Raw genomic sequence first — 22,229 nt, forward strand, 5'->3', positions numbered from 1 at the left:
AAAAAAAAAAAAAAAAAAAAAAAAAAAAAGAAATATTTTTGGTAGGGTTTACCTCAATGAAAAGCAAAATCACCTCCACTATTTTCTCCCAGTTGACTGAAAGTTCTAAGTATCAATCTAGGAGTTCCATAAAAAAAAGGACTGTGCCTCTTTCAGATCTCCTGGACCTAACCCAATTTCTCATGTCGTAGGTCCTAAACACATGCTTGATGAATGAATAGATAACTTTCCACAATGTCTTCTGTTGTTAGCTCCTTCTCTTATACCTTAATAATCCATTCACATATTTCCTCTCTCTGGGTGGAGCATAAGTCAACTTCAAGATTGGACATGTGGCATAACATCATTGTGAATACATGTTGATTGAGCACAGTGAGGAAGCAAAAGTTGAAGCAAGGGTTATATTTGTCTTCTTGGATTGCACTCCTTCATAAATAAAGAAACACAACTAGTAGAACTTTTGGGGTTGAAGAGACTTTAGAGATCATGCAGTATATTTATTTCCTTCAGCTGAAGCACAAAAGTATGAAATGGCTAAGGAAGGCCTCATGAGGAGATGGGAGCAGTGCTGACATGAGATTGGCATCTCCCAAATTCCAGTCCTGTGTTCTTTCTAATGCACCACCTCTTACCTGTCTGGTGCATATGTATATGTGTATATATCTATATCCATATCCGTATCTATAGCTATCTTCAAATGGGCTGGTCATTCTTGTCTAAATTTGAGTAACATCAAGGTCCCTGAAATTGAACAGAATGGGTAACATATATTGAAAATGGTCTCTTTTCAATGAAATATGTTTTTGATTAGTATCTTATCAACAGTTTTCATAAGCAGTATAAGAAAATGAAGATGATCACAAAGCACTAGTTGGACATTCACTTTGACTACTTGCCAATCATTAAGTGTTCATTCACATGCTATGACTGTAGGGCACCCTGGTGGATGCTGGAGGAGGAGAGGTAAGAAGAAGGATGAGGCAAAATCCCTGTCTTCAAGGATCGTGCAGTCTGTTTGGAAAATTAATATTTATATAAAAATGAATAACATGAGTGTTCATTAAATGGTAGAAGTTTGGGTAATAGTGCTACCATCTCACTGTATTAGGGAGGCCTTTCTGGAGGAGGATGTATTTATGCATATAAAGGATTGGCCAAGCTAAAACAAGTGAAGGAGACTACTTTGGTGGGTCAAGGATGCAGAGAAAATGACAAAATCAAATACCAATAATTCTAATGGTTTTCAAGATTCCTTAAAATATTTTGGCCATCAGTTTTCAAGTATAGACTATAATTTGCACTATGTATGTACTAATCCTATTGTATTTAGGTTTTAGCGTGACTCTCACAAAACCATAATCTGAAAGGTTCCTGAGACAGGCATTGACAGCTATATAGAACAACCTTTGGCTAAAGGATGGGCATCTCTGACCAGTAGCGTAGTGGCCACTTCTCTGCTCTTCTCACATCCCCTCAGATCCATTTTGCTATGTTGGTGTGCCTTTCCTCTAGCTTCTGTGTGATTTTTTTTTCTAGGTTCACCCTTGTGACTCTCTCAGATGACTGCCCCTTTGTCTGCAAGCCTGAAAACCAGAAGTGCCTAAGGGGTTACATCCTCCCTGCACAGCCCTTAGCCAATGACTGGCAAAGGAGAGGGAAAGCCTGGATTCATTGCCTCCTTTGGGAAAAACTCAGAGACATGATTCAGACTCCGGAGTTCTCCTGCAGGATCAGGCCTACATCCCCTTTCTGAAATTTCTCATAAACCACAGTCCCCTGCTTGACTTTTTTCCCTTCCCTGCTCATCATCCATCTTCCTCTACTTCCCTCCTTCATTTCAGAATCTGCATCTGAGAAAACTGCCCTAAGATAAGGAATATGCCTATCTTCCGATTTGAGTTCTGTAAACAAGAGCCAAGAGAGCAGGGGTGATGATACAGCTGAGCCACAATCAAGTTTCTTATTATTTTCCGGGCACAGAAGATTCCAGTCCACATCCTGTCTTCCCTTCATTCCCAAGATATAGCAATAGAAGTCTGAAGATGGTAAACTCTAATAACGGTTCCCCGAATAGAAAATAACAAGCCTTCCCCTCCATGCCTAACAGTCCCCAATACAATTGGTGTTCATAATATGCAGTTTGAAGACAATGATGACCAATGACCAAAGGCATAATCAGAATCACAGCCCTATATCAGCGCTCTGGACCCACACATCCTCTTGCTCACCCAGTGATGTTTACCAGGAGGCATCTTGCCAGAAAGGAAATCAGCTGTGGGGGCTGTACGTTCCAGGAGCCAGCCCATCATGAAGGCATTTGTGAGTTTCAGGGCGTGGGGGTACAGTGGAACAAAAGTGGTGTCTGTTTGCTTACATCATGGAAGCAGCATTGGAAGAAATCACTCCTGACCCACCAATGCCAGTTGGTGGAGCCCAGATTTTTAAAACTAGATAGTTGCCCATCAGTAAGGATGTCCAAGGGGTGAACCCACCAGCATGACTCTTTCCCTCCCTCCCTCTGTTTGATATTTTCAGGAGTGCTACTCTGTGATAGGCTGCACTCATGTGATGATTACTGTATTGTGCATTCGCTGACTCTCACGACGTACAGACTTTCCAAAGCTCAGCTGCTTTATAACATCCAAATTAATACCAAGAGATTTCTGGGAAGAGGAAGGGAACTACTGTGACATATAGACCAAATCTAATGATTCATATAAAACCCATCAGTTACATTTTTACCTCCTTTGTCCCCTTCTAGTCCTTTAAGAAATAAGAATCAATCATTGTCACATTGTCTAGTTATTTATACTGTACTTACCCAAAACGGTAAGTTTACTTCTCATGAATTTTGACTTACTGAGAAGAAATCCAATCTCAGTCATGGATTGAGACTGTTCTTGTTGTTAATTAATGAAAACTGAATTATAAACTGTTTTGTACAAAAAGTATTATTGAAAGAAATGTGACACTAAAAGATGTATCAAAAACCTTGATAAAATTAAGGTTCATTGTGTTTAGCATTATTCAGTCATCCATCATTCTGGGAGAAGGCATATTAAAATCAACAAGTTATTTTGACATAATTTACTCTTTGTGATTCTTCACAATTCCTCCAGGATGACAGATAGGACTTTGTAATCATAGCTGAAAAAGGCTCATCAATTAATAGTTAAATTAATGAATGAACAAAATATAATGTCATTCATCTATCAATTTATTCATCATCCTACTTAGTACCTCTCTTTAACAATGCTTCCTAAAATGCGATTTACACTGTGAATTGGTTTTACAAGATTCTTTTAATCAAAGATGAAATTTGTAACACAGAAGCAGAAAACCAAATACTGCTTATTCTCACTTATAAGTGGGAGCTAAACACTGGGTACACATTGACCCAAAGATGGGAAAAACAGACACTGGGGACTACAGGAGGGGGCAGGAGGGGACAAGGTTTGAAAAACTTCCTATTGGGAAATATACTCTCGGTAAGCTCATTACCTGGGTGATGGGTTCAATTGTACTCCAAAACTCAGCGTCACACAATATACCCTTGTAACAAATCTTCACATATACACCAAATCTAAAATAAAAGTTGGAAAAAAGATGAAATTCAGTTCAGCCACAGTCTTACAGAAAACATCAAATTAGTAAAATCTAAAGTTACAAGATTTGATAGTTTTACAGTAGTTGACATCTATAGAACAGACAATCTGGACTTTACATGATCTATAGGACATCTAGAGGATGTCCAGCAGAAGAGAGACTGCCTTTTCTGTGTATCTTTTTTAATAAGTAAGGATATCTTCTTAGAACCCCCCAAACAGGCTTCTTTCTGAACCAATCACTGACATGAGAAATGAAACAGCTACTTAAGATGAATGAAGATTTGCTCTTTGAGTCATGTAAAGGAGGGGTGAAGACCCGAACAAAAAGTAAAGGAAGAGAGAAATGCCTGGTGGTCAATAAACCAACAATGTCTGCTTCAGCTACCTTTCCAGGAGCCAGCTTCTTCTACGATGGTGAGAAGTGTGTTAAGGGGTCATGAAGTGACTTTTTGCAAGGGTGGCTGTTGCTTGTAAGTGAAGACACGATGGCCATAAGGTATGATTGATGGAGGAACATTCTCACCTTCCCCAAAATACCTCACGAATGCATCTTCTGAAAAGTCCCACATTATGACTTTGGGTTATTTTATCTGGAATTAAAATACCTATTAAAATGCATGTTTATAATTTTAGAGTGGGATAGCATAGTAAATAAACACCTTAGGATATTTTCTTCAGCAACTCCTTTTTAAGCGCCTAAGAGCAAGGCACCCTGCTAGGTGGGAGATGCAGGAATACCTCACAGATAGCCCTCTATTCTGACAACCTATCAATTTGAGTGAACTACATGCACAAGGACTATAGTAGAAAGTGATATCATCGAGATGTGGCTGACCTTAGAGTTCAAAGGTAGGAACTATAACTTCTGAATGATGTAAAGGAAGAAGGGAGAATGGTGAAGAAGGTGGTGTTAGAGTGGGCTGTGAACGACTCTAAAATGCAGATACAGAAAAAGACAATCAAGGCTAAAGGGTTCCATAGGGGTGTGGAGAAGCACAGGAAACATGTAGGGGAAACAGAAAGATTGCCTTTACTTGGAGCAAAATGATGGCAATCCATGGTTGATAAGATGAGAAACAATTCTTAGAGGCGCTTGATGCCAGGTTAAGGAGTTCGGAATTTGTTACAGATACAGAGAGGATCCTTCGAAGGTATTAGAAAAAGAGTTGTTATGAGGGAAATTGTCTGGTTTTGATGGGCGAATAAATTGAATGGGAGGAGGTAATAATAGACCTTGGCAGTGGTAAGGGCAGTTATATATCTACTAATTATTTGCAGTGACTTAGAGAAGAAGAGATAAAACATTTCAGGAAAAATAGCATGGTCAGAGAAGTTTAGGTTCACACAAGGCACCTCCCTGTCTTGGATATTCAAGAGACAATATAAGGCCACCAGGGCTCCCAAGGAGTTTCTGGAGGGGGCAGGGGTTATACTGAAGTCCAACAGCAATGTTTGCCATGCTTAGCATTTGGCCCAGTGCAGAGATTTCTCCCAAGTGCTGACAAGCTTTTTCTCATTCATGGAGACTGGGTTCCCAACCACTGTGTCTGTAGCCCCTGGTATTCCCTGAATTGGCACCAACCGTTGTCTAAATGTTCCCCTTTGTTCTTAACTTTCTAAATGACTCATCAGATTCCTACTTATGTTGTCTGAGTTGATTTATGAAACCCTAATGTGACAGATGAGACCTAATTCCCTTGGGGATTATTATTTCTCTAGGTAGTTTCCCATTATGGCAGTTTCAATGACATGTGTATTTCTGCCAACAATGCTTAGTTCTCCTTTTGTACTTTCAAGATTCTTGACATCAGGTCCAGACTTTTGGAATTCACTTCCCCAGCTATTTTGACTATGTTTGAGTAGAAGTTCTGGCAGGGATTTTTATGAAGCCATGCTATGTATGATAGATTCTAATTGAAGAGTGAGATGTGGAAGATATTGCAAAAGCTAAGGGTTGCTGCTGGCTGCAGTAATGATGGGAAACCAGATAATTCAGCCAGCCTGCTAGGTAGACCCACCTCTATTAACCTGAATTATCTATCTATCTATCTATCTATCTATCTATCTATCTATCTATCCATCAATGAGCATTTCACAATTACAGGGCAAAGTTGCACCAAGAAGCCATTAGCAAATGTATTTATTCAATAACAAAAAGAGTCCAAAGAAATAGAGTTACTAAAGTACAATGTAACATTTTTTATTTTTATCAGCATTCTCACCATTGTATAATCCAACTGAATTGTTTCAACCTAGTTGGCCTGTCAGGTTATCCTGATCAGCAAGGATTAATTCATTAGACCATATCCCTATCTGTATGCAAGAAGTATAATTGTTAGGACATTCACGATTAGGACTGACTTTCATCTAGTGCGCACTGGTAGAGCATATGGGACAGCACCCATTATCTTTATTTGTAGGGGTCCATGTGGTTAATAAATTGTTAGACTGTTACCCCTGCACAAATTGCTGAATTATAAATATAAAGAATTATAAAATAAGATAAAAATAGCTTGTTAAGGAAACCTAAACCTCTGACTTTAATGCTTCCATGCTGATACATCCTGTGTCAGATATGGCACCTATAGGTGATTTTACAACCACAGGTTATTAAGCACCAATGTACAGACCAAGGAGGAAAATAATGTAGTTCTGAAAACTAAGTAGTACATTCAGAGGGTCCTTTGGCTTATGAAACATTTGTCTCAACAAGAGTTTACAGTTCAGAAAAATAAAAAATGTTGCAGGAATGAAATAAACATCAGGATGGGTATATTAATTTCCTATTGCTGCTGTAACAAATTACTATAGATTTCATAGCTTAAAACAACACAAATATATTTTCTCATAGTTCTGGACGTCAGAAGTCTGAAATGGGCTTTAATGGGCTTAAATCAAAATGCTGGCAGGCTGCATTTATTCCAGAGGCTCCAGGGAAGAACCTGTTTCCTTCCATTCTCAGCTTCTAGAGTTTGCGGTATTTCTTGGCTCACGGCCCCCTTTCACATTTAAAGCTAACAGTGGCCAGTCGGCTTTTTCTCACAGTGTATCACTCTGACAGTAATTCTCCTCTCTTTTCCACATTTAAAGAACACTTGTGATTCCACTGAGCCTATCTGGACAATCCAGGATAATCTCTCCACTTCAGGATCGTTAACTTACATCCACAAAGTCCCTTTGGCCGTGTAAGGTAACATATTCACAGGTTCCAGAAATTAGAACGTGAGTAACTTTGGAAAGTCACTGTTCTGCCCACCACAAAGTGTTTCCAAATGTCATAGTGGTCACAGTTAGTGTTTGATCTTGGACATCCCAGTCTCAGACTCAGAAAACCTTGTTTTCTCCCTGAAGTTTGCAACTGAAAGACTGGGTTGTTCTGCCTTTAGGAATAACATAGATGGTGGAGTTGAGATGAAAGATGGGAGTAAATATAAAAAGAAAAATGGAATGATGAAAAGATGGAAAATATGGAAGATGGAAATCAATCAAGAAATATTTATCAAACGTGCTTTAGGTTGAGCTCTGTAGGCAGCAAAAAATAGAAGAAAATACACTTAGCCTCATTTGCTTGAAGGACTAGACTTTCTTGTGCTCTCGAGGTAAAGCATTTTGCTCATGGGCTGCAGCATGTTTTGGAAACCCTTCTGTGCTTTGCCCTAAACAGTGTGCCCTGAACACTCAGGCGTGTCCCAGAGACAATCAGCCAGTCAGTTTGACTGGAGCTGAGGGAGCATATCTTCCTTAAAACAAGACGAGGAGGGGCCCCAAATGTCTGTTAATGAGGAGCAGTTGGCACACGAATGACCTCACCAGGAATCTCTTGTCTCTCCTGCTGTACTGCCCTCTCCAGGTTTGGTGAGTTGGAGTGCTCAAGAGCTGGCCAGTACTGATACTTACAGCTAAGCTTCCCTGTTGAGATTTCATTGCTACCACTTTACAATATCCAGGTTTTGTAAGTGGTTACAAGCAACAGTATTGTATCAGCTTAGAGGAAAGCTCCATTCTAAGCAGAGACCTTTGCCACATGTGTAACTTCCATGTCCATTCCTTGAGCATGGTTCCACTTGGAAACACCTTAGTTCTAGTCCAGTTATGTCATCTTGGAGAAACAGTTTCATTCCTCTAGTCTCATTGATTTTGTCCTTGTTCCTCTTTGATGTCAAAGCTAGGCTGGATTATTCCAGTTTATTGTCATCAATTCTTCAACCAACGCCGTTAAGCAGGCTTTTAGAGCAAGATGTGTACAAACTTCAGACCAACAGGGAAATTGTCCTGAGATGCAAATAAAATGGTCCATGGTAATAAGACATTGGAAGTGGGTAGGAGGGTTCTTCCTCCCCTGCTGCCTCTCTATACTCCTAAGCCCCCCTCTCTTTCCTTGGTATAGATGAATTAAGATGAAAAATGTATCTTCCAAATCTTGGTCCACCTCAAATGTTAATGTACAATTATTTCTTATGTTTTCCTCCCAGAATTACAAAAACACAAGCTGTAATATAAGGAAACAACTAGAAAGAAAAAAAACCATAAATTCCAAAAGCAGTTCTTTGAAAAGTTGTACAAAAAAGAAAAAGAAAAAGAAAAAGAAAAAAAAGTTGTAAGCCTGATCAAAGGAAAAAAAGAGCCAAAAGGTTAAGAATGAGAATGAAGGCATAATATAGATACCAAAAACAGTGAAAGTAATTATGAGAAAATGACCCTATAGTGACAAAGTTGAAAACCTAAAGCAAATATGTGGTTTGGTTTTGCTCAGAGTAGGGACAAGTGAGCTCTTACCAGACCAACCTCAAACTATAAACAAAATAAAAATATAACTATTTGAGAGAACTGGAAAGGTAGATTCTGGGGGCAGATTCTGGATTGTCATTTAGAAGAAAGAAAGAGTGTGGGGAGACTTCCCTCCCTATTTTGGGACACAGATTGCTTTCAAAAAGCAATCCAAAAGCAACAGCGTACAGGGTTTTAAAAACAGAAAGAAACCCTCAATCTTTTTTTTATAGCACGATTTACTGGATATTTATTTATTTATTTATTGTACTTTAAGTTCTGGGATACATGTGCAGAATGTGCAGGTTTGTTACATAGGTATACATGTGCCATGGTTTGCTGCACTCATTAACCCGTCATCTAGGTTTTAAGCCCCACATGCCTTAGGTATTTGTCCTAGTGCTCTCCCTCTCCTTGTCCTCCCCCACCCCGATAGGCCCCAGTGTGTGATGTTCCCCTCCCTGTGTCCATGTGTTCTCATTGTTCCATTTCCACTTATGAGTGAGAACATGTGGTGTTTGGTTTTCTGTTCCTGTGTTAGTTTGCTGAGAATAACGGAGAAACCCTCAATCTTATTGGCTTATAGAGCCAGAAGACAGGGCAACCAGAGCCATGAGAAAGTAAGGATGTCCTTGGAGAAAGCCAGAAAGGGAAAGCTACAAATTCTGTATATAAACTCTGCTCAGATTTCTGGCTAACACCTGATTTATGAATGCACAGAACAGACTCTAAAAGTCCCTTCTAAAGCCAAAGGAATGGAGCTGAGATTTGAGGTGCCAGCCAAATGTTAGAGTTTAGAGCTGGAATCCAACCAAGTTAATTGCCTGCTAAAACAAAAAAGTTTACAGTTTGGGGGAAAATATAACAGAATGTAGAGTATCTGGAATTTAACACTACAATGTTCCAGATACAAGCAAAATTACTTGACATATAAAGAAATGAGCACGTGACCCATTCTTAAGAGAAAGAAGGATTTTAAGACAGCTTGGATGTTGGACTTAGCAGACAAAGATTTAAAGCAGTGACTATAAATATGTTAAGTGATATGAAGAAAAGCACATTCAAAATTAGTGAAAAGATAGGATATCTCAGCAGAGAAACAGAAACCATAAAAAGGAATCAAAGCAACAGTATCTGAAATAAAACACTTATTGAAGGAAATTCAGAGCCAAATGGAGATGACAGAGGAAAGAACCCATGAATGGAAAGATAGATCAATAGAAACTATCCAATCTGAAGAAAAAAGAGAAAAAAATAGAGAAGAAAATGAAGAGACTTGAGAACCTAAAGAACAATATCAAAAGATTTTACATATGTGTAACCAGAGTCTCACAGAGTAGAGAGATAATGGGCTGAAAAAAACATTTGAAGAAAAACTGGCTGAAGAGTTCCTAACTTTGACAGAAGTAGAAAGTGTCCAGATTTATCCAGCTAAGCTCAACTGGCATAAACACAAAGCAAACTATGCCTAGGCACATCAGCCTTCTGGAAGTTAAAGATAAAGGGAAAATCTTGAAAACAGCTAGAGGAAAGTGGCACGTTATATACAAGAAAACAATGCTTTGAATGAATAATGAATGAATAAAGTTTCTGCCCTCTTCTCAGAAACTTGAAGGCAAGAGCACAGTGAGACAAAAATCTTTAAAGTGTTGAAAGAAAAACAACCACTGCAACCACCACCCATCAAGCCAGAAATCTATATCCAGTGAAATATTCTTGGAGAATAAAAGTGTAATAAAGATAATTTCAGATCAGAGAAAACAAAGGTGATTTGTCATCAGCAGATCTGCTCTACAGGAATGAAGGAAAGGAGCTCATTAGACTGGAGGGAAATGATACCAGAGGCAATCCTGGATCTCTAGGAATGAAAGAAGAGCATCAGAAATGGTAAATATCTGGGTAAATATAAAAAGTTGTCTCCTCCTGATTTCTTTAAAAGACATATGACTGTTTAAAGCAAAAATTACAACATTTTAACATTGTCTTGTGAGATGTATAACACAGGTAGGTAAATAGATATGACAACTGTATCATAAAGTACAGAGTGGGAGAAAATTGACCTGTATACAGTTGCAATGTACAATAGTAACTCTAAGGAGTTACTCTGCAGTAGCTCTGCAGACCCACGTCTATGCTGTAACCCAACATAGATCAGCTGGTCTTGTATCCTGAATTAGGCTGAGCTAAATTATTATTTGGTTTTTTTCCGTCTTTTTTTTTGTTTTTGTTTTGTTTTTGTTTTTTGGTTTTTTTTGTTTTTTGAGACAGAGTCTCGCTCTGTCACCCAGGCTGGAGTGCAATGGCTTGATCTCGGCTCACTGCAAGCTCTGCCTCTTGGGTTCAGGCGATTTTTCTGCCTCAGCCTCCTGAGTAGCTGGGATTATAGGCACATACCACCATGCCCAGATAATTTTTGTATTTTTAGTAGAGACAAGGTTTCACCATTTTGGCCATGCTGGTCTCGAACTCCTGACCTCACGAAATATTAACATTATGCATCTTGGTCCATAGAGAAACCATTTAAAAATATAATAATGCAAACAGGTACAGCTAAAAAGTATGCAGATAAATTCTAGAAAAATATAACGTTTCCACAATAACTCAAAATGAGATGAAAACTTGTATGTGTAGAAAATTTACCATGAGAATATTAGGGAATTAAAATTTTCCATTAAAATGTTACCATGACAAAACAGTTTCATATTTGATTTCTAGTGAGCTTATTTTAAAACAAGAGATAACTGTAATGATATTTACATTCTTTATGACTTCAGAAAAAGAAGAAAACCTCCCTATAAAGTCAGCATAGTTTCCACACAGTTCCACATCTCTCCTTAAAATTCCCACAACAATTAGCATTTGGAAATATGGGGATCACTAGTCTGATATCTCATTTTTGAAAAGTTATTTATCCCTAGAATAACTGATAACTTTGTTTGCCAGGCAGAAAGGGAGGGAAGGAGGGAGGACAGAAGGAGGGAAGTAATAGACTCCAATAGCCTGATATGTGCCAGTCAATTCACCAAGTGTTCTTCAACACTCCTAGGAGATCATCAATATTACTCCCCCTTTTATAGACTCTGAGAATCAGAAATACTTTAAAAAATACAGGTGGCCAGGCGCGGTGGCTCACGCCTGTAATCCCAACACTTTGGGAGTCTGAGGCAGGCGGATCACGAGGTCAAGAGATCGAGACCATCCTGGCCAACATGGTGAAACCTCGTATCTACTAAAAATACAAAAATAAGCTGGGCGTGGTGGCATGTACCTGTAGTACCAGCTACTTGGGAGGCTGAGGCAGGAGAATGGCGTGAACCAGGGAGGCAGAGGTTGCAGTGAGCCGAGATTGCACCACTGCACTCCAGCCTGGGCAACACAGCGAGACTCCATCTCAAAACAAAAACAAAAACAAACAGGAAAAAACTCCGTCCTTCTGTGAGGTCGCATAGTTAATAATGGCAGGTGTGAGATTTGAAGGTCGAGCTCTCTGATTTCAGGACATGTTGTTTTCTGTTTCTTCCAACTGCCAGATGAACTTTTTGAAATACTTAATGGGAAATTTTCTGTTTGTATTCAATTTCTTCTAGAAACTTGAAGAGGCATGTCTTTTTTTCAGTCCTAATGTAGCATCTGCCCTTCCTCCAAGAGATCAGCCCTTTCCTGTTAGCAACATCATGAGAGTAACAAGCAGCTGAATTTTCTATGAAAGGAGACTTGCTCTTCTGTAATGACCTAGAGCTTACTTCCCTTCTCTGTGCTTTCCAGTCCCTTGTCTTTAATCTCATCTCTGGCTCTCACTAAGGTGGAATTTAGAGTCACTAACACTTTTATTTTCATTCAACAACACCAACGATGAATTTGTAAGTCAACTATTTTTTGTGCCAAGCACAGTGGGAAGCTTGGGAATGCCATGCTGTATTTCTTGGCCTCCTGGGGCTTCCATTCTAGTAGAATCAAATACTGTAACGCAGGGGTTCTCAGCCCTGGCTATATGGTAGAAACACTTGGCAAAGTTTTTGCTTTTGTTTTTTTGTTAATGCCTGGGCTCCTCCCAGAGGTTCTAATTTTTTGGGTCTGGGGTGAGGGCTGGGTATCAGCATTCTTTAACCTTCCCTACCTCCCAACCCCTATGACAATTCCAATGGACAGCTTGGGTTAGTAGCTACTGACATAATGTGTTTCCCATCAAAGGAATTAATAAAAGGATGTTTGGAACAGCTGCCAAAGGAATGTATCCCGAATGTGGAATTCCAGATACTATGGCTTTTAGATAAAGGAGGTACTCTGGAGCTGAACGTCCTTCCCACCATCCCTCAAGTACACGCCATGTAGCAAGTGAAAGCTCTGTCAATTGCTAACGTCAACTTGGCCCCAAAGCTTCCTGGATCAAAATTCCTCATGTATCCTGCCTGTAGATTATACAGTAGCATTAGTTACCATTCACTAAGTGCTACCTGCACGTTACACTACTGAATTCTCACAGTTATCTTGTGAAGCAGGCGTTCTGAGTTTCGTTTTACAAATGAAGTCTCCGGGAGGGTCAGCAGCAGCTGGAGGTCACAGAGCTAGAAAGTGAGATGGCTAGCGCCAGTCATCAGCTCTTCCCCATGACACCGCATCCCAGAGACCAAGCCTGTGATGTTGAGCAGATTAGTTTGAGAAAGGTGCCAGGAGAAATAATAATTCAGTCTCGGACCTGCTCAGCCCATAGGCTCTGCAGCCCCATGTCTATGCTGTAACCCAACTTAGATCAGCTGGTCTTTTATCCTGAATTAGGCTGAGCTAAATTATTATTTATTTTTATTTATTTATTTATTTATTTATTTATTTATTTATTTATTGAGACAGAGTCTCACTCTGTCGCCCAGGCTGGAGTGCAAGGGCATGATCTCAGCTCACTGCAACCTCCTCTTCCCGGGTTCAAGCAATTCTTCTGCCTCAGCCTCCTGAGTAGCTGGTAGCTGGGATTACAGGCACATACCACCACGCCCGGCTAATTTTTGTATTTTTAGTAGAGACAAGGTTTCACCATATTGGCCATGCTGGTCTCGAACTCCTGACCTCATTATCCACCCGCCTCGGCCTCCCAAAGTGCTTGGATTACAGGTGTGAGCCATCATGCCCGGCTGGCTGAGCCAAATTACATGTAATTCCCTTCCTCCCTTCTCAACGTTGTCACTCTTGGAACACAGCACCATCTCTATTCTTAACTATCTTTTCAAAACCAAGAGTGAAAGAAAGACTTTGTTCTTCACATCTTCCTTTCCCCCTTTTGCCTGCTCTGTCAAGTTAGCCACAGGTATTTAGGGGTAGGCAAAACTGGAAAGTGACTGATACATGTTTTCATCATCATTGCCCCCTCCCTTCTGTATTTTCTTCCTCTTTGTGGAATCTAGACCTTTAGGCTTCTTAATCGAAACTTTCTCGGAAAGGGTAGAATAAATTCATTACACTACAGTGTGAATGACTGATAGGATTTCATGTGCCACCTTTCCCAGGGACAGGCACATTTTAACAGAGGACAAAGAGTTTAATTTGGGAGTCCGATACATGTGAATTTAAATCTCAGGCTGTCTTCTGGTTATGTAATGCTTGGCAAGTAACCTAACCTGTCTTAGCTTCAATTTCCTCATCTCTAAAAAGAGAATAATACTTCAGAGGGTTGTGATGAGGATTAAAAAGATTTGAGACTGCCTACCACAGTGCCTGGCACATAGTAGGTGTCTGTTAAATGTTTACCCCCTTTTCCTTTCACCTTCATGGCAGAATTCATGCATCAGGCAGGAGTAAAAGTTATTTGGGATATGTTGTTTCAGAAATCTCTCAATAACACATGGCCTCCTACTTCCTCTACTCTGTAGACACAGGCATTGTTGAGGAACACATTGAACTTTTCCCCAGTGAGTCACATTAACTCACACATGCTCCAGGACCATGGTCGTTGGATATAGGCATTTCATGTAGGAAGGCTATGGCTATATTTTACATCAAGGTTTCTTGTCTGCCCTTTCTTATAAGCCTGAAGCCCCCCTAAAACACAGGTATGAATTCACAGATTAGCATCTAAGCTCTAGTGCACTAAATGTTTGCATACTGCCAGCATTTTGGAAGAAACAGCTACTTCTTGGTCTTTCTTTCTACAGAAGTTGAAATGCAGTTCCTCTGAATGAAAATCTAGAGATTGTGTTCACTCAAGAGTGTGGCTGAAATGCAAATATATTTCAGAGCTTGTGCCTTTATCCCAATGCAGTAAAAAGGTGACTGTTATTAAAGAACAATGCAAAGCCTTTAATTACCAAGCTTTCAAGGAAGATTTATGTGCTGGTTTGACTGTCATTATCTGTCTTTGTCATCCTTGTAAAATATCCCATTAGACTTTCCACTAAGGCAGAGAAACCAGACTGACAATGGAAACTAAGTTGTTTAATTGCTATTACCTTTCAAAGTTTGAAGTGCAGTTTTTTGTGGGTTTTTTTGTAATTTTTTCAGGAAAAGAAGCTTGGATTTGAGGACTAGGTTGGGTGAGTTAAGGATTGAAATAAAGCCTGCTGTTGGATCCAAATTCTTCTGATATTGTAGATCCTGCCCAGTTACAGTAGGATTCTGGCTTCACCTTGACTGGGTGCACAGACCAGGCTTGAAGCTCCAGTGGTCTTGGTTCAAAGCCTGACTAGGCCACTTACTGAATGGTAGACCTTGGCAAGTTCTGTAATCTCTCCACGTCCCAGTTGCCTCATCATTAAAATCAGCAGAATGACAGTATTGCAAAGTGTCTTTGTGAAGGTTAACAACAGACTTACGTAACACACTATCACATTGACCAGAGAAGAGTCAACAAATGTTACTTCCCTTTCTCCTCTGTGTGCAATCAAAAGTAGTTAGTCCAGAACAGTGACATCTGATGAAATCAAAGTGGACATCACTGGCAATGTTGGAAGAAAATCAAAGAGAAGTCATAGTGGGAAAATGGGAAGATACCCTCCAGTGTGTGTGTGTGTGTGTGTGTGTGTGTGTGTAAGCCCCAGTCTTTGAAACTCAAAGTGTTACCTATAAAAATTCCAATACATTTGGATATGTACCTTATAATGAGGGGTGCAAACATGAGTCGCAGCACCAGCACAGGCAAGGGGTGCCATTTACTTGGTGTGGCGATGTTAGCTGCCACCAAATGTCATGTTCATAGCAGAGGATTTGATGAGTTAATTCAATCCAAGTCCAGACACTAAATATCTTGCAGAATAAATAACAATGGGTCATGCATTTTTGGGACATGTTTTCTGTGCCCCCTCCCAACCCCACCCAGCTTTTTAAAACTAAAGTAGTCTTTCCTGGCTCCTGAACACAAGCTGTCCTCATCTATTTCCTAAGATAATCCATTATAAATTATGACAGGCTCCCCAGATCCTGGCGGGCGGCGCAGCCCGATGTGCTGCCCAGGTCTCACTTTTCTGTCCTGGTCATCTCCAACAAGTTCCATGCGTGACCGGTCAGGAGACGGCTAATTCCAGTCCACGCATTTTTCAGATGAGCTTCATTTTATTTTTAATTTCCCCACAAATGCACGCCAGGCGCAGATTTCGTCAGTTACAGACATAGCTCTCTAATCTGTGCCGCCCTTCCGTAGCTCATACTACCAAATGAATTAAGGTCCAGTTACATATAAAAGTGATTATGATCAGCGAATTGTCTGCCCAGAGTGGCCTCCCAAAAAAGGACAAACATTCGAGGCTCTGACACTCCCCTTTGGCCATCTTAGGGCCATGCACTGTACAATAAAAATGATCCCACCAACAACTTTCTAAAACATGCACTGCCTTCAGATTTTACAGCTCCAGACCCTCTGGCCCCCATGGAACAGATAAACAAATAGCTTTCCTCTGCTGGGGGAAATTATTTGTTTTCTGTCTTCATCCAACGAGATTTCTTTTAGAGAGATCTGATCTCATCCTTCTGAGAGCTTCCTATTTCACCTCTGTAGGCATCTGGCTTTCGCTTGGAGGCAGGTGACTTCGTCCAAATCCTGACATTTGAGGGGCAGGACTCTACGTCATCTTTGGGATTTGGGAAAGGCTCATGGGGCGATTCTCAGGATAGTGTCTGTGTGGACTGTATTTTCCCCTCAAATCGGGAAAGCAGCTCATGGAGTAGGCACTGCACGGAGACTTGTAAAGTTAAATCAGACCAGGGAGCAAAGAAATAAAGGCCATCTTCCTCTGTTCTCAGAGTTTCCAATATAACTCAGGGGCGAGGAAATATTCCTAAGGACACATTTAATTATTGAAAGTTATCTTCTTCATAAGTTAATAGATACAAAGAAGACCAAGAGAACAAGGAGGAATTTAACGGAAAGAGTATTAGGGACCAAGAGGCTGGGTTTTGCCACCAAAGAAGTACGTGATCCTGTACACTTCTCTGCCTCTTTCTGGTGCTGGTCCCCACAAATATAAAATCTAGAATATTCTGGACTTCTATGACAAATGGCAAAAGAGTTAGGGGAGATTGGGAAAGCTTTCCTCGTTTCCACCAATGTTTCTAGAATAATTATTACAAAGCATAACCAGTCTGGGTCTGAGGGGGATGGTGATGTAGTCCTCCCATGAGGCCTCTTACTGGGGATTTTTCCAACTTGCTGTGCAGACCCCAAAGCTGATGAGGTCAAATGTGCTCAGCCTTTTGATATGGTTCTCGTTGGGGTGGAACCAACTCGACAAACGGTCCAAGAATCTCTCCTAGATCTGACCTCTGAACAGAGCCTGAGGTGGGGTGGTGAAGGCAGAGAAATGCTGCCCCACACGGCAGAAGCCGGCCAACGCTTGCTGCCCCACCACCCGCCAGGCCGTGGCCCTGCTGCCCTCTGAGACAAGCCGACCTTGGTAGTCACCCAACTTGAGAATCTTTTGAGCTCTTCCTGTCGCCATGCCCTGCCCCATCCCATTCCACCCTGGCCTCTTTTTTCTCCTCCCTGGCAGCCACTGTGTTTTCAGATGTTTATCCAGGTCCTCAGTGGCTGTGGTGAGGCCTGGGGGAGGGGAGTGCCCTGAAAGAGGGGTTCTTCTGGGCTTCTAGAGCCCATCACATGGATGCCCGTGTGTGTGTGTATGTGTGCACATGTGCACATGTGTATGGGTGCATTCCACTGGTTGACAGTGGTCTGTATCTCTGGATTGCAATGTCATTAGTCCTAGATGAGCCCACGTTGGATGCCTTTTTTGGGAACACTGGGATCATCTGTGCTCTGAATGCTCCATCTCAGTGGTCTCAATTTGATCAGGACATCCGGATTTTGTAACATCATTTTCTAACTGCTCCCCCGACCCTGATTCCATCCTTCAGAGCTCTGAGGACATGTAACTAGAAGCCACTCCAATTACGCTCCCCCTCTGTGGTGGACCCGTGTCACCTGCCGCCCTGGCATCATCACCCAGGCATGCACTGTCACACTCCCAACCGGAATGTCAGCTTGCTGTTTGAGATTCACACCGACACTCGGTCCCCAGAGGGCTCCTCCTGGAGCCAGGGTGGCCTGCGCTTGGGAACACATAAAAGCACAGGAGTCCCCTCGCTTTTTGGCAGCACTTCAAGCACTAGCCCAGTGAAGAGATCTTGACAGCATACTTGTAAACTCCACAGGCCCCAAGGGCTCAAACACCACGATATTTATGCTCACGGGTGGGGAGCCAAAACAGTTGGGTTGTTATGCAGACATGGATCTCTTACTCAGACCAGCATTTCTGACACCTGTTAATTGGCATTTGAAAGAACTGAGTCGAGGGGGTGGGGGCCTCGGGAGCTGCTGCCAACCTGTACCTGAACTGCGGGGAGTCCTGCAAGGTTTTGGCCCCTCCAGCTGGTCAGAGATTCCCTGGAGAGATGAGCAAGTGAGTCCCAGGGTTGCCAGAAAGGATCATCAGAGAATGAAGAAAATAGGAAGGAGGGTGAGAAGAAAAGAGACCAAGAGGGAAAGAAAAAACTAGAGAGGGCGGGTATTTTTAGATTTGCTAGCGCAGAACTTTGTGCCTGCAGCACCCAGGTCCCTGCCTCTGCAGCACCAGTTCTGCTGGCCCAGGGTAGGATATGCCCTTCTTCTCCCCTTCCCCGCTGGGGTGAGAAGTCTCACCTGTCTTTGAAGGCTAGAGACTACCTCCTCCAAAGAGCCTTCTCTGAAAACCCCAGAGAGCCAATCTCCTCTTCCTTCAGGAGTTCTTATTGTAACATACAGTTAAGAGCTTCAAACATTCTTGGGGGTGTCTTGTGTGTCTCCCCGACAATTGCCTCCACACCGCCAATTTTTAACTCCTTGGGATCGTATTAGAGACTTTTTCTGGCCCGCCATGCCCAGCACAGTCCTAGTTTCAAAGTAGATTCTCAGTATCCACGGCTGATGGATTGATTTTCCCCCCTGGATGTCTTTTTCTCTTTTTGGGTTGCAGATCTCCTTGCCTCAACTTCCACTCAATCTGTTCCCACATAGCTTCAAGCCGACTAGCTGGGCTGTGTGCGTCTCCTTCTCTGCACCTGTCTCAAGGTGTGGATGGCCCATAGTTCGACCTTACGTGAGACTAGGTTTAAATGATGTAGTAAAAAGAGTTTCTATATTTCATTATTTGTGCTCAAAAAATATTCCTCAAGTCTCTATTTATGAACTGACTTGTGTTCCAAAAGTCAGCTTGTGTTTTAGTTTGAATCCAGAAGTCTGTAGAAACAACAGTATAAATGAATTCCTTCATTCATTTCTTCAACAAATACATCTTGAGCACTACTACAAGTCCTGCATTATTCTATGTGCTGGGAAATCTGCAGGGAACAAAGCACATACAAACTCTTGTCCTCAGGGAGCTTATATTCTGGTCAGGGGAGACAGACAACCCCCAAAGAAGCAAGTAAAATGCATGACATGTCAGATGATCCTAAATGCTAAACGCCATAGAAGGGAATAAAATAGGAAAGGGGAATAGAGTGTCAGACAGGGCTGGGATTGTACAAGAGGGAACTTGGTGTTCCCTCTTATATAATCAAGAAGCCAGAGTAGCTCAAGCAGAATGAGTACTGGGGTGAGGAAAGTACTGGGTGGTTTCCCTGGCCAGCCCACTGATAGTCTACCTAGCCCATAAGAAGTCTGAACTGCAATTCGAATTCAACCGTAAACATTTACTGCATGCCTATACTACGACAGGGATTAGTGCTAGGTGTTGGTACTAATTATTCAACTACCCTTAACCATGTTTCTATGGGAACATCCCTTCTTTGTGTCAGCTAGAGAGGCAATTTAGGACATTAGAAGCATTTCTTGATTTAGAGCCTCAGGCATTGGATTTGCTGCTGAGTGTTGCTTTTTGTCCTTGGGCAAGTTGCATATCCTTCCCAGTTCCTGATTTCCTGCAGATGATAATGACTGTTTTGCCTTTTGTGTGTGTGGTGTGTGTGTGTGTGTGTGTGTGTGAAAATTAAATGAGGTTAGTGTACATGAGAGAGCCTTGTAAAACATCAAACAGTCTACCGATGTGAGTTGTCATGATTTTAGGTGAATTATTCTGTCTTCTACATCGGGGAATTAAGGGACAAAGACTCAGAAACAGACATGTCTAGTGACTCCTCCATACACAGAAGTTTTGGGTAAGTTTTTTGTTAGCCATCTGATCTCTTCTGAAAAGGGTAATGAGGCCAGCCAGTTTCAAGATGGTGAATAACTCAGCTAAAAGTGTCAAGTGGGAGAAGAAACAGGACAACGAAGACTGCCTGACTCTAGGGAAGGTTGTAGAGTAGAATTTGAGGAAAGGTTTATAATTCATTTCAAAAATGACAAGCAAGAAGACAGACCCAGACAAATCATTACACAGGTAAAATCACATTTCCCCTCTGGACACTGTTCATTTCTCTCCATTTTCCTGTATCCTTCATGGCCCATTTTCTATAGCGTTTAAGCTGCCCCAAGTAACCCAGGCCCCACCACTCTGATTCCAGCCATCCAGTTGCTCCCAAGCCTACTTTCCCTCCCGGGCTCTTTAGAAGGGGGGACTCTGTAGAGGCAGATCTTGTATTGAGAGAGAACTCACTTCCTTATTAGAAGGCAGGCTGTTCATTCCGGAGAGTCCTTGTTATTAGAATGTTCTTTCTGAAAGCCGCTTAAAATCTGCTTCCCTGTGCCTGGGTCACCCTCTGAGGTCCTCAGAAGCACCCTAACTCCTCTTCCAAGACACAGCTTTTCAGGTATCTGAGGATCAGTCCCTATCCCACTGCACAAACCCCAACACACTCAGTTTAAGATTTTCTCCTTGGCCGAGTGAGGTGGTGCATGCCTGTAATCCTAGCACTTTGGGAGGCTAAGGCAGGTGGGTCACCTGAGATCAGGAATTTGAGACTGGCCTGATCAATATGGTGAAACCCCATCTCTAATACAAAGAGTAGCTGGCTGTGGGGGCAGGCGCCTGTAGTCCCAGCTACTCAGGAGGCTGAGACGGGAGAATTGCTTGAACCTGGAAGGCGGAGGTTACAGTGAGCTGAGATCAAGCCACTGCACTCCAGCCTGGGCAACAGAGCGAGACTCTGTCTAACAACAAAAAACAAAAAATTAAAAATTTTAAAAAATAAAATAAACGATTTTCTCCTTATCCTTGGTGTTTTTCAATGTTGCTGTGAAATATTGAGGGGTTTTGTTGTCATTCTGTTTTTTTGTTGCTTTTTAATCCTGCTTCACAGTAAACACAGAAAACACAGTATGTGCTTTCTTTCCACTCTAAGAATTCGTGACCTTCTTCAGTCATGAAGTCTTAAAAATTCTTTTTTAATTTTAATTTAATTTTTTTTTGAGACAGTCTTGCTCTGTTGCCCAGGCTGGGGCGCAGTGGCACCTTCTTGGGTCATTGCAACCTCTCCTTTCCGGGTCAAGTGATTCTCATCTCAACCTCCTGAGTAGCTGGGATTACAGGCGCACACCACCATATTTTTAGCAGAGATGTGGTTTCACCATGTGGGCCAGGCTGGTCTTGAACTGCTGAACTCAGGTGATCTGCCCGCCTCAGCCTCCCAAAATTCTGGGATTACAGGCGTGAGCCACCATGCCCAGTCTTTTTAATTTTTAATTTAATTTTATTTTTATGTTTTAGAGATGGAGTCCTGCTCTGTCGCCCAGGCTGGAGTGCATGGTACAACCATAGGTTACTGCATCTTTGAACTCCTGGGCCCAAGCGATCCTCCAGCCTCTGCTTCCTAAGTAGCTGGTACTATAGGCATGTGCCACCACAACTGTCTCAGTTCTTAAAAATGTTCAGCCATTTCTTCTTCAAGTATCATCAGTCTATCTTCCAGTTTTCTTAACGACACTTTTCTCTCTCTCTTTATTTCTCTGAGCTGTGAAATTCGTTAGAACCGTCTTTCAATTCACAATTTCTCTCTTTGATGATGACTAATGTAGTGTTTACCTAATATTGTTTTCTTTAATTCTATGTATGTATTTCAATTCCATACTACTCCTTAGAAGCTGAACTCCAGTCTGCCTCCCTTGATCTAGGATGTCACTTCTTGTTCTGGATTACTTTCCCTTTCTTTCTTTCTTTTTCTTTCTTTTTGTTTTTAAATTAACCCAAGATAGTACTTCAGAGCATTTCTATTAAATTTCTATTGCACAGAAATGCCTATCTTAATGTATTGCTCTTCCTTTTTTCCCTTTTTTATATTTTAATTAGCGTGATTACGTTTTCAGAACATGGTTGTTTTCTCAAAATGGAAGCTTAACTCTGTCTTGACTCTGTCCCTACTGTCCTTGAACTGCCCTCATGTGCCTGATCTCCTGAGCTTTCCTTAGCAGTATTGCTGTCTGTGATACCCAGAACTGAACGTAGAGGACTCCAGCAGGTG

General features: G+C 41.5%; 2 long non-coding RNA genes across 2 annotated transcripts in view; both read left to right on the forward strand.

Annotated features, from left to right (window-relative positions):
• The window catches only part of LOC112626709, a 5,664-nt gene extending 1,684 nt beyond the window's left edge, over positions 1 to 3,980 (forward strand). The window contains exon 2 of the long non-coding RNA XR_003119947.1: positions 1,537 to 3,980. This is a non-coding gene — a long non-coding RNA (uncharacterized LOC112626709). The remainder of the gene's footprint in view (positions 1 to 1,536) is intronic.
• The window catches only part of LOC112626708, a 152,089-nt gene that overhangs the window by 124,084 nt on the left and 5,776 nt on the right, over positions 1 to 22,229 (forward strand). The gene's annotated exons all lie outside the window — the stretch shown is intronic.

The sequence above is a fragment of the Theropithecus gelada genome, chromosome 6 (genome assembly GCF_003255815.1).
Source record: "Theropithecus gelada isolate Dixy chromosome 6, Tgel_1.0, whole genome shotgun sequence".
NCBI lineage: Eukaryota > Metazoa > Chordata > Mammalia > Primates > Cercopithecidae > Theropithecus > Theropithecus gelada.